A 13,337-nucleotide genomic window follows, 5' to 3' on the forward strand; every position below is an offset into this window, starting at 1 on the left:
CCTTTTCCTTCGGTCTACACGTGATGTCTGGTTTTATTTATAACCCTCTATTACCTACTGGGAGTCCGTGTCTAGACACCTACGGGTAGTAGTGCGGTTTAGAAATCTTAATTTCATTTCATTTCAGGATAAGTCATCGATTTTGAACATGATGGTGATCAGGCCTAGTTAGCATAAGACAAGAAAAGGCACTTTAAAAGTGACAGCAAAACATTTAAAAGGCAATCAAATCATATATGTACACGTATAAATTCAAATAAAGATCCATATTATGCTCATTGTTAATAACACACAAGTTTTTATAAATGCGTAAACACCTCTACAAACCTGAACTGGCAGAGTCACTCTAATTTCAATCTTCTATTTACTAAAAAAAAAAATGTGTTTCCTGCTGTGACACATCCACATTTCTAGCCAGCTCAGTGAACTGAATGTAAAGTTTAAAGTAAAGTGTTGCAGCAGCAGATTAGTGTACCCTGATTATAACTGTTTTATTTGCACTTCAATAAATACCGTAAAATGCCTGCAACTGAATTCTTTTCAGAAAAAAAGCATTCCTCGGTGTGCCAGAGTCACTTTCTTTTTCACATTATGTTCTTGAGCTTTTTAAAATGTCATCCTCCACTTCTCACTTTGACTTGAGACAAACACATGCAAGGTTATGTTTTATCAAAGCTCAGAACTATTTGAAATAAAGTTGACAATATACCTTCCCGCAACCCGTAAGTGTAAGAGTGCACATAGACCCTGATAAAACTTCTGAAGCAGAAGAGCGTTTTCCATGTACATTATTTAGGTCAAAGCCTAGTTTGCAAACAACATCTTGGGGACATTCGGAAAGCTTCCCTGGGAATGCATTCCATCTATTGCTTATCACTGGCAGTGTGGTTTGTAACTCACGTTTTAGGGCTTTCTAGTTACTGCCTTTATTTTTTGGGGGCTTTCCAGCTTGAGGTCATCCCTTCACATGCCAAAATCTTATTTACTGCATTCTTCCACCAGTACTAAATTTCTGTAAACAGGCCTTTAAATCTTGTTCTTATCTTGTCACATTTGCTGTGCATTGAAAGAGAGAGGTCAAATGTCAGGCTCAGTTTTTTAGGGAGCTTGGTGTTTACTTTTCTTTCTCGGACTTCAAAGTGAGAGGATTTATAAGACAATCATGCAGGGTACTCACGGGTCTGCTGTACAATGTTATTTTTTTCTAGCACAAAACAAAACTAAAATGTCTGTAATTGAACACTGAAGATATTTCTGAATATGGAAAGCACGAATGAAGCAAATGTTTTGGTTATTTTTTAGTGTGCTGGAAACAAATATTTTAATATGATCAAAACAAATTGATACACTAGTTGATGACATTTCCACACATTATCATTGGTGCGCTGTATACTTTCAACAGTAAAACTGTATGTTTGTGCAAATGTAATGGTCATTTCAATTGAAGATGCGCTGTCTGTAAAGCCAGTATGCTACCATTCCATTAATACTGCACTGCACTTTACCCTATTCCACTCTACTCTGCACCACTCCAAGCCACTGCAGTCTACTCTGCACCACTCCACACTGCACTCTACTATGTACTACTCCACTATGTCTCTCTGTTCTACACCACTGTACTCTATGCCAATGCACTCTCACCCACGCAACTCTACTATGCACAACTGCACTCTTCGCCACTGCGCTCTACACCACTCCAGTCAATGACATTGCATTCGACGCCACTGCACTCTACCCTGTACCACTCCACTGTGCACCACTGCACTCTACTGTGCACCACACCATTTTTTTCTGAAACAATCTACTCTATGCTACTGCAATCTGCACCAAGGCACTCTGCACCACTCAACTTTACTCCACTGCTCTCTACTCGAACCACTACACTCTATGCCAATGCACTCTACACCACTGAACTCAAAACAAATGCACTCTGCGCCAATCTACTTTGCACCACTGCACTCTATGCAACATTACTCTAAACCATTGTACTATAGGCCACTGCTCTCTATGTTGCTCTTCTCCACGCCACTGCACTTCATGCCAATGCCCTCTATGCCACTCTACTATACATAACTGCACTCTACGACAGTCTGCTCTGCAACACTGCACTCTCTTCCACTGAACTCTATGCCACTGCACTCAACTCTGCCCCATTCTATGCCAATGCACTCTTTGCCACTACACTCTACTCAAAAGACATACAGTTGATGGACGGAATGCAGAACAAATCAAACCATTCACCTCCAGTCAAAAGATCTGGGTTAAATCCATCAGTCTTGACACTGTGCCTCATGGGAACAGTCCAGCCCGAACTGCCAAGCCAGGTCCTCCCTGGACATGAAACAAGCATCATAGGACCGGTTTCGGGGTTTCACCCTCATCAGCCAGGATAGCTTGACTCCAGTGGCACAGTGAGCCCGAGACCCACGTCTGGGCATACCTGGCACACTTAGGGTGAGAAAGCAAAAGACACACAGTTGATAGACGGCATTGTTCTGCATTCTGTCCATCAATTGTTCTTTTTGCATTTGTCACCCCTAGTGGGACGTGTATGCCCAGACGTGGGTCCCGTGCTCTTCATGCCACTGGAGTCAAGCTATCCTGGCTGATGAGGGGTGAAACCCCAAAACCGGGCCTAGGATGCTTGTTTCCAGTCCAGGGAAGACTTGGCCTAGCAGTTCGGGCTGGACTGTTCCCAATGGGCACAGGGTCAAGACTGATTTGCATATGGCTGGGTTCAAACTGGAATGGCATGAGGAGCAAAAAACGATGGATTTAGGCCCTCTGCATTCTGTCCATCAATTGTTCTTCTTACTCCACTCTACTCAGCATCACTCCACTCTACCCTGCAGCACTCCACTCTCCACCACTGACCTCTATGCTATTCTACTCTGCACCTCTGCACTCTATGCCACTGCAATCTACTCTGCACCTCTTTACTGCACTGTACGCCATTACACCCTGCAACACTACACTCTGTGCCACTGCACTGTACACCAAACCACACAATGACACTAATCTACTCTGCACTACTGCGCTGTACGACACTGGACTCTACTGTATACCACTGCACTCTCAACACTATTACACACTGCGCCATTCCACTCAATGCTATTCCACGCCACAGCAATATACCCTTCGCAACTCTCCTCTACACCATTCTTTTCTACGCTGCTGCTCTCTACACCACTGCACTCTATGCCAATCTTCTCTGCACCACTGAGCTGTACACCACTATACTGTACACCACTCTATGCCACTGCTCTCTACACCAATTCACTCTATGCCACTCTACTCTGCAACATTGCACTCTCTACCACTCTACTCTGCATCACTGCACTCTATGCCACCTCACTCTACTCTGCACCACTCTAGTCCACGTCACTCTACTACATTCTACGCCAATGCACTCTGACACGACTAAACTCTCTCCCACTACACTCTCCGCCACTCTAATCTACTCTACACCACTTCATTCTATAATACTGCACACTGCGCCTCTCTACTCTGCACCACTGTATTCTATGCCAGAGTACTCTACCCCACTCTACTATGAACCACTGCACTCTACACCACTCCACTCTAGTCTACTCCACTCTATGCCACTCTACTATGGAACACTGTACTCTGTGCCACGCCATAACTCTATGCCACTGCACTCTACTCTGCACCAATCCACGCCATGCCACTTCACTCTACTCTGAAACAATGTACCCTACGCCACTGCACTCTACTACACTCAGTGATACTCCACTCTATACGGCTGCACTCTATGCCACTGAACTCTACGCAGCGCTACTCTACACTACAATACTCCACTGCACTCTATGCCATTGCACTCTGGGCCACCTACTCTGCACCACAGTACTCTATGCCACTATACTCTACTTTGCAACACTCTACACCACTGCATGCTACGCCGTTCTATGTCACTCCACGCTACTCTGCACCACTTCACTCTACTCTGCACCATTCAACTCAGCGTTGCTCTAAGCCAAAGCACTCTACATAACTCCACTCTACGCTAATTTAGTCTGCACCACTCTACTCTATGCCACTGCACTCTGCGATACACCTCTGCACTCTACCCTGCACCACCCCAATCTACCCTGCACCAATCCCCTCTACCCGCACCACTCCACGCCACTTCACTCTACTATGAAATAATCTACTCTATGCCACTGCATTCTACACCACTGCATTCAACGCCACCCTACTCCACAATGCGCCACTCCACTCTACTTGTTTGAACTGTGTGCTACTGCAAACTACTCAGCACCACTCTACTACTTAACCCCAATGTAGTCTCCACCACTTTACTCAAAACCAATGCAGTCTACGTCACTGCACTTTATGCCAATCTACTCTTCACCACAGTGCCTTATGCCTCTTCACTCTACTCATTCTACTCCACTCTATGCCATCTCACTCGCCTACACTACTCCACTCTGTCACTCCACTCTATGACACTCAACTCTACTCCACATTACTACATTCTACTCCCACAACGACACTCCACAACTCTCTACGCCACTCCACTCTACACCATCCATGACACTCCACTTCCCTGATCCCCAATTAGCTCTACGCCACTCCACAACTCTCTATGCCACTACATACCACTCCACTCTACTCCACTTTACAGCACTCCACACCGCTCTCCTTTACCCCACTAACTTTTAGCCTTGCCAGAAACCACGTTGGTGTACAACATGGCTAAAAGATATTGGCAACGTCAGTAGCTCTTGCATAGGCGAGACCGCTTGGCTTTGCCAATGCTTGTTCACAAATAACATTGAGTCAAGGACCTGATGAGCACAAACTAAGATGCTGTTCAACCTTTTTCAGAGCAAGGAGACAAGAAATGTGTTCACTAAAACGCAGTCACCGCATAGCTGTACTTCACTCGCTGGGGTTTTCATTCAACCATGCACACAGACAGCAGGAAAGTGCCGATAGCAAAAGCATGGTGCTGCTCCAAGCCCCTCCAGCCATTGATATGCGGAAGCGCGGCGCGCGGTCAGTGCTCGCGGTACCTACGGTCACGCCCAGCTGTGGAGAAGAGGCACTCCGGCTATCTCAATCATGCAGCCTCGAGGTGCAGCTGGTGCCCCCGGAGCCCTCCTCAGAAATGTGGAGTCACGCTGCAAGCAGGGCGGCATGCGAACATCACTTTCATTTTCACTCGAGGCAGAGGAGCTCGTGGAGGCCACAAGAGGTGGGGGCATGGGGCGAAGGAGGACGCCATCTCGAAGTTCAAGGGCGACTCTGGTGTGTTTTTAAGGCATGCAAATCTGGTTTCGTTTTTATCAAGCTGATAAAGGCAGTAGCTCACCGGAAGCGAACGCAAAGAAATAAAATATGTTACACTTAAAATTAACAAAAAGAACTTTACAATCTCACAGAGCACATTCAAAAGTTGTTAAATCGTCTCATAGACGATTACAGAGCCTGTTGTTGGGGCGCTGGGTACATTATCCATACGTTTAATTTTGTCGTCAACCACTATGGGAAACACAAGAGGGTCCCTGGTTAAGCAAATAATTGAGGAGAAGAATGCAGAGAAACACAATATGTAACAACAAACACTTCTCCCAAATCAATACTTTAAGGAAAGATAACATCAAAAAATACAATTGTATTTTTGGATGTATTACCTTTCCTTAAAGTATTGATTTGGGAGAAGTGTTTGTTGTTATATGTCGTCAGCCACTATGCCATAGGAAGGAGGGAGGGTTGAAAGTGGAGAGAGAACACCTGTCCAAGTGCATCCGTTTTTAGGTTGAATACTACCAGACAGCCTAAAGACATCTTGGGGACATTCCAGAAGCTTCCCTGGAAATACATTCCGCCCGTTGCTTAGCATAGGCTTTGTGGTTTGTAACTCACATTTTCTGGCTTTATTTATTTAGGACTGTCCAGCTTGAGTTCATCCCTCCCAGGGAGAAAAGTCTTTTCACACTACCTTGTATTCTCACAGGAGTTGTTTTTCTCTAAACAGGCCCGTACATCTTGTTCTTGTCTAGTCACATTTGCTGTGCATTCAAAGACAGAGGTTAGACTCTGTCTTCCAGGAGTGCTTGGTGTTTACTTTTCTTTCTCGGACTTCGTAGAAGATTTATGTGACAATCTTGCTGGATACTGGGGTAGCAATGGGTATTTTACTAGCACATAACATTTAAATGAAACGATGCAAGTATTCCAGAATACATCAGAAATAGAAAAGCACAAATGAATCCCATTTTTGTTAATTCTGTTGGAAACAAACACTTTAATATGATCAAACCAAATCAATACACCCAGTGATGTAATTCCCACACATTATCATTTGTGTGCAGTAAAACTGTATGCAGGTGCAAATGTAATGGTCATTTCAATTGAAAATATGTTGTCTGTAATGACGGTGTACTATGATACCATGCACACTCCACTCTGGGCCACTGAACTTTAACCCCTTCCACGCTCATGACGAGCTGGGCTCGTCATGAAGTAGCCTCCTCGCACGCTCATGACGAGCCCAGCTCGTCATGTTGTGTGGGATTTCCGATTTCTCAGCACAGCAGGGGAATATGCTGAGCATCCATGGGGTTAATCCACTCAGCATCACTTCACCCTATGCCTCTCTACTCTATGCCTCTCTCTACTCTACACCACTCTACGACAATGCACTCAACGCCACTCTACTCTACATCACTGCACTCTACACCCCTTCACTCTATGCCACTCTTCAACACTGCACTCTATCCCAATAAGCGGTACGCCAATGCCAAATAGCATTCCCGCACAAGTTTTCAAGTCCGCTCTAGCCTTCTTTGCATCCATTCTTACCCCGCTATATAATCACTCGCACTTCACAGCAATATTACCACAATCCTGTTTCCAATACACAAGAAGGTAGACAAATTGAAGCCCACTAACTACAGGCTAATAGCCGGCTCGACATCAAAGCAAAAGTTTATGCCTGCCTACTACTAAGGGACTTAGAGGACTGGTTGGATAAGAACGGTATCCTCCGCCTTATCAAACTGGATTCAGGGCAAACCGCTCCATCATGGACAACATCTTAGCGCTGTCTTACCTCTCGAAGCAAGGGGTAATGAATAACAAGCTGCCCCTGTTTTGCTGCTTTATAGACTACTCCACAGCCTTTGACAGGGTTAATAGAGGATGATTATGGGCTAAACTCGAAACATGGGGGATCCCGGGAACCCTCTTAAAAGCGATAAAAGCCCTCTATGAGGGGACATGGGTCAAGGTCAAACTAAGTCCAGCAATTGCAACCCTGAGAATCGAAACCAACACCGGGCTAAAGCCCCACTATTATTCAACCTGAAAGACGCCAGCCTTGTACCACCGAGAATGGGCAAGATGACCCTGGGAACCCTTCAGTATGCGGACGACACAGTGATCATGGACCACACCAGGGTAGGCCTCCAAAGTGCATTAAAAAGTCTAGCAGTGTACAACCAGGAAAACAGCCTGCAAATAAATGAGAAGACAAAGATAATAATATTTGGCAAATATCCACACAAAAAGCAAGCAACCTGGTCTCTGGGAGAGCACCGAATTAGGACAGCTACATCTTACAGCTACTTGGGGGTATGGGTAACAAAGAGGGCTACAGCAGCTAAATACATAAAGGCGCTGCCGCCGAGAATCAACAGAATAATTCTGTCACTTAGACGTCTAAACTATCGCCTGGCAAGTCCATCCACAGAGCCCATGCTGAAAGTACTTAGGGCAAAACTAATTCCAGCAATTACCGACGGTCACTTATCCTTCCCAGGCGCATTAGAGAAAGCCATCAATGCAGCCCAGATAAAAGCTTATAGGATTGTGCTACAGGCGCCCAGACAAGCATGGAACACCAGGCTGAGGCTGCAAATAGGAACTAAGTAGGCCGGACTTGGCACTACAGGGGGACCTAATAAAATACTATATCAGAGTACTGAAAGCACCCGAAACCACTCACAAATACTTTCTAAAAACGATTTTTAAGGCAGCGGGTTCCTCATGGCACACTAAGCTGGATCAAGCAATAGATTGTCTGAAAATAGAGGCAGGGAGCATGCCTCTGACGAAATTCCTTACTCTGCCTGGGCTAAAGCTGTGACGCGCCAAGTCCAGACCATCTCATTTGAACTGGATCGATCCTCACTCCGATATAACTCCCTCACACTGGCACTTGACAATTTATACATTCCCGGAAAGCTCAACCATACATGCAAGACTCACTCTCAGCTCAGGCAAGAAGGAAATCCTGTTTTGGCGCCTTACTGCCCTCAAGATCTTGGATTTCAAGACAACATTGTCTCCTGTCGGCTATGCAATTACCACAGAGAATCCTGGTTACATCTTCTATGCTGCTGCCCAAAATTGGCCAGCGATCGCCATCGTTTGTTACGTCCCGCTTTAAGGGATAACGGTCTCAGAACCTGCAGGATGGCATCGGAATGGTGCTTCTCAGAAACCACTATCTGCTTCCATGCTAGAGTCGGCAAGTTTACTCATCAAATTAGAATTGCACTTGACTCCCAGCAACAGGCTGTAGATTCCAGGCTTGCAATTATTCCGTAATTAAACCAGCTGGCGCCCTAGCCCCTATGGATGCCAGTCAACCCAGGGGCTCTCAGTACGGACAATGGGATCACAAAGCAAGTGTGGGGCCCAGTAGGGGGCACAGAAAGTACTTTTATCAACGACAACCGAGATTACGGAGGGAAGTACCCCGATGAATTTTATATAACCATTGATCTTTAAAAGACTAAGCAAAAATTTGTGTGAAAAAAACATTTTAATTAATTTTGATTTGCAGTCTTAAAAGGAAGCAAAGCAGTAAACAGAGCCCCTGCAGGCATGGTACATTTTTACTTTGAATTCCGGGAAGCTCTTTATGGGAGGGTGGACGGGAGGGGGGGTGTTGCTTATGTGTTTAATACTGTAAAGATTTTAAGTAATCACACAGTTAATAAAGTATTGATATTTGCATCACCCTTTTCATATGATGAGCAATCAATCATTATATAAGATGGCTCAGTGGTCTGATGGATCACCTGTGTGTGACGTTATGTTCACAGGTTCAGCTCCTGATAAAACAGGCTCATCCTTTCATTCTTCTGAAGTTGATTGACTACTAAATCTGTTTTGTAAGAGTAATCCTGTTACATTTTGTCAACTTTTGGGGACATCTGAAAAATTCACAAACCACAGGTTCAACTAAGCCTACACAGACCTTTTCAGGTTTCGAGAGCAACAAAAATCTCTTTGGTTACACTAAACTTGATGGTCGAGGCATCAGACTGAGTAGTGGTGATAAAAAAAAAAAAACTTTGCTAGATTAGTTAAGATGACGAGGCGTGTCTAAACATGTCACATCATGAAATATCAGTGGTATCAAGTGCCATCTTGAACTAAGGAAATAATGTCAGCAATTTGCGTCCCCAACTCCGCATTAGTTCTGCTACACATTTTGATAACTTCGAGGCACTCCAGAAACATAGTTGCTGCTTACTTGCCAACACTACTAATTTAGATAGGTTGCCACGTTTACTGCAAATGTATCCTCTACAGATTTCTTGTAGCCAACATATTTCATTTGGATAAGTTGCAGATTGAAAGGGTTAAGAGGGTACACCCAGGTTCCTGAGCAATAAACAGAATTACAGGAATCGTAAAACAGTGTGGTTTTCAGACATGTATGCATTGCAACTGATGCTGAAGTTACCAAACGACAGGTATGTCTGCTGATGAAAATATGTACTACTGAGGTAACAGGGGTCACAGTGGAAAAAAATCACTAATTTATGGGAAACATAGATTTCTTATGAATAAATCTGGATCAGAGGACATGTATTGTTTTTGTCTGATCCATGTCACATAGCACATAACAGGATGACCTGTGATGTCATCATCATGCCAGAGGTTGTAAGATGCCACTTTCAGTCATCTCATCATTATGCGAACTACTAGTTTCAAAACTTGAAACATTCTACACGTTTCAGTTATAGAGAGTTAGCAAGTATCTTGCTGGTGACCTTTTAAACTGATGGAACGTAAATAGGCACACCAACCTTTTGGTAAAATAAGGGCACATAGTAAAACAAGCATTTGCAACGCAATCGGTCTCGCCTTTAGGACCCTATATATATTTAGCTATGCAGCACATTAGCCTGGGTGCTGAAACATCTACTGTTCTTTAACATATAGGGAAAGTAAGCACCAAACTGCGTGACACACCAGGTATGGGAACACATGAAGAGAAATATTGCCTTTCAGCGGGAAGCGGTCTGGTCCAAAACTCTGTTTTTAACATAAAATTGGGGCTGTCAGTGGTCAGATCACTGAAAATATAAGATTTGAAAAAAATATTATTGTCTACAGGTGCTCGTGGAAGATAATTTCTATGGACTGGAATCTATAGATTGCTAAAGTGATCCTGGTATTTTACTGACCTCTGCTGGTCATTTTCTATCAAGACAGTTAAATAGAGGCACTTGAACAGAAAAAAAGTCCGTAAGCGGAAGCAGACAAGTCCTAGGGCTGATCTCCAGAGCCCACAAAGGTCATACAAATATAAGTATATATAAGTATATACTAAAGTATATACAAGAGGTCTTGAATGCTCGACCTAATAAACCGCTAAAATGTCAGAAAGCTCTAACAAGTTTGACAGGACATATCTTACGTTTAAAGGCTGCCAAGTTAGCCTAATGCTCCACAAGAGTGTTGAGGACTTCGCTCTCAACAGAGGTTTGAAATAAGTGGTGCCAAAACTTACTTTACTTGCCATACAATTTGATAAAATGTCATATGTTTTACAGGCACTTCAGATAATCTAACAATGCAATTTGACAAGGTCACCTATATTTTTTTCAACATTTCAAATATGTGCAGAGCATCCTTTATCATTTCATCTCTCCTTCCCGCCCTTTCCAAGTAGATTCTCAGCCCTATTATGACTATTCCTCCTAAGAAGATTTTCAATCTTATATTAGGACTACTTTTGTACATGAAAAAGAGAGGGTGGGAAATTGAAAAGTTACACAAATACAAAAGCTTGTGAGCTATCCCAGAGTTTAGATACATCTTAAAAAATTCACAAATGACAGATACAACTCAGGCTACATAGACCTTTTCAGATGTTGAGAGCAAATGTTTCTCTTAGTTTACACCAATCTTGATGATGTAAGCATTGGACAATAGCAGTGATGATAAAAATATGCTAGATGAGTTAGCATGACAATATGACTCCAAACATGTCACATCACGAAACCTCAGCCATAGCAATTGGCCTTACCGACCAAGGAAATAATGTCAGTAATTAGTGTCCCTAACTCAGAATGCATTTTTACTCAAATATCTACTCAGCATATTATGAAAATACATTTGCTTCAAAAGGTCAGTTTTATTTACACTTTGGATAAATACAACTCCTTCAACCAAAAGGTTATTTTCTCACAGTACCTCAAAGTAACTTTGTTTATCCCAGAAGCATTTATCCTTCTATTATCACTCACCATACAATTACTCGGTCTTTCACTACACAATTTTAATTTACAACTCTTTCTGGATGTTTAATCCTTACAACCGAATTAACCACTGTGCTACCTCCATCTTTCGATTTCCAGCACAACACAAACAGATTAACTTTTGGTGAGTCCAGTAGGGTCATTTGGTCAAACGAAAGAACAGACCTAATGATGAAGCATGTCAACGGGGTGTGCAAGGGTTCAGAGTTCTTTTTTCCTGAATATCTACTATGATTCGATTGTGAACTCGGCATTAGGTTCAATTGTTCTTTCCAAATAAATAAAAATGTGTGCTGTCTGGTAAGACACTACAAAATTGTGCGAGTGTACCCAAAATGACATGTTCCTTTTCTGATTACTGTTTAACGCAGAACCTAGTCAATCACATGCTTAAATGCAGGATTGTTATGTCGGGTTCCACTCCAAAATGTGATGGGAAGAATGCTTGCAATACGTCTAACCACAGGCAATCACTTGAGGCAGCATTCCAATCCATTGTTCTTTTACCCACCGGCCACTTCAGTTTGCACTCCGTTTTTTCTGTGTTGAGTTTTAGGCAGTTCTCCTTCATTCAGTTTGCCACGTTGGTCATGCAGGATGTTAAGTCCTAGTGGTTTTGGTAAAGTCTATTTGGTAGAGGATAAGCTGAGTGTTGTCAGGATAGGAGACAATGTTGATTCCATGAACACTTATGATACGGGTAAGAAGTGCCATGTATATGTTGAAAAGGGTAGGGATGAGGGAAGGCCCTTGAGGGACTCCACAGATTAGGTTCTTGGGTTAAGAGGTATGTGAATTGCTGGGTTTTATGGGAGAGGAAGGAGGCAATTCCTCAAAGGGCGGCTCCTATTATTCTGGACTTCTGGAGTCTTGAGTTGTGGGAGCTGTGTTCAAAGCCACAGAGAGGTTGAGGAAGCTGAGGGCAGCAGTCTCCCCTCTGTCCATGGTGGCCCAGATGTGGTTGGCTGCTAAGATGAGAGCAGTTTCCATGCTGTGGTTGCTGCGGACTCCTGACTGGGTGATTACCAGGAGGTGGTGCTGTTCTGGATGATTGGAAAGTTGCCCGTTGATCACTTTCTCTAGGACTTCGAAAGGGAAGGTTAAGAGTGAGGGGTTTTTCAGGACAGCTTTGACCTTGGCGTATTTCCAGTTGCCTAGTAGTGTAGTTCCGATAGTACCCTTTCATGCAGGACCTATGCTGTTTACGGATAACATATACTGTGGGCTTGGTGGCAAACTGAGTCTGTACACTCCCACCGAATATGTCAGCCTATGTTTTCGCATTAACTAGCTAGCAGTGCTACTAGAATCTCCTGTTAGCAGAGAGATTCGTTTTTGCAACTTCAGAACATAATAATCTCAGACTCGTGGAAACAATATACTACTTTTCACCCAGTCACTCGTGCTTGCTTGTTTTGCTCTGAGAGAGATACACGGAAGAAACAGTTGAGCATGTTTACAATAAGAATTTATTGTACCGTAGTTCTTCTCATGTAAATTAAGTGTGTGGCTACAACTGTAACACAGTAGCATAGTTATAGAACCAGCAGTACAGTGAATAAGAAGAAATAGTATTGTTCTACCATTTTACAATAGTCATGAACAGATACATGAATATAAAATGCATTTATGAAATAATGTGCATACTCCTAAGATGCCTGTCTAGATGTACCTAAGTGTACCTAGCATGTGAGTAGGTGCGAAAGAGCCTAAGCCTAAGAGCCTAAGTCTAAGAGCCAAGAATCCCACTAGGCTTTAGTCGAACCCCCATACCTGAATAGTGAGAGTGTGGGACCTCGTCCTGGACTT

At 43.4% G+C, this 13,337-nt stretch overlaps 1 protein-coding gene across 11 annotated transcripts in view; it reads right to left on the reverse strand.

Annotated features, from left to right (window-relative positions):
- Nucleotides 1-13,337, reverse strand: part of TFDP2 (transcription factor Dp-2) — a 626,881-nt gene that overhangs the window by 501,212 nt on the left and 112,332 nt on the right. Inside the window, exon 1 of one of the 11 annotated variants that reach the window (XM_078666409.1) lies at nucleotides 5,041-5,215. The exons of 5 other annotated variants lie outside the window; for them this stretch is intronic. The gene's annotated coding sequence lies outside the window, so the exon portion shown is untranslated. Of the gene's footprint in view, nucleotides 1-5,036; nucleotides 5,216-13,337 lie in introns of those variants that run through there. 5 more of the 11 variants (XM_078666412.1, XM_078666413.1, XM_078666408.1 and 2 more) reach the window with 5 other exon arrangements.

The sequence above is a fragment of the Lissotriton helveticus genome, chromosome 11, assembly GCF_964261635.1.
Source record: "Lissotriton helveticus chromosome 11, aLisHel1.1, whole genome shotgun sequence".
Taxonomy (NCBI): domain Eukaryota; kingdom Metazoa; phylum Chordata; class Amphibia; order Caudata; family Salamandridae; genus Lissotriton; species Lissotriton helveticus.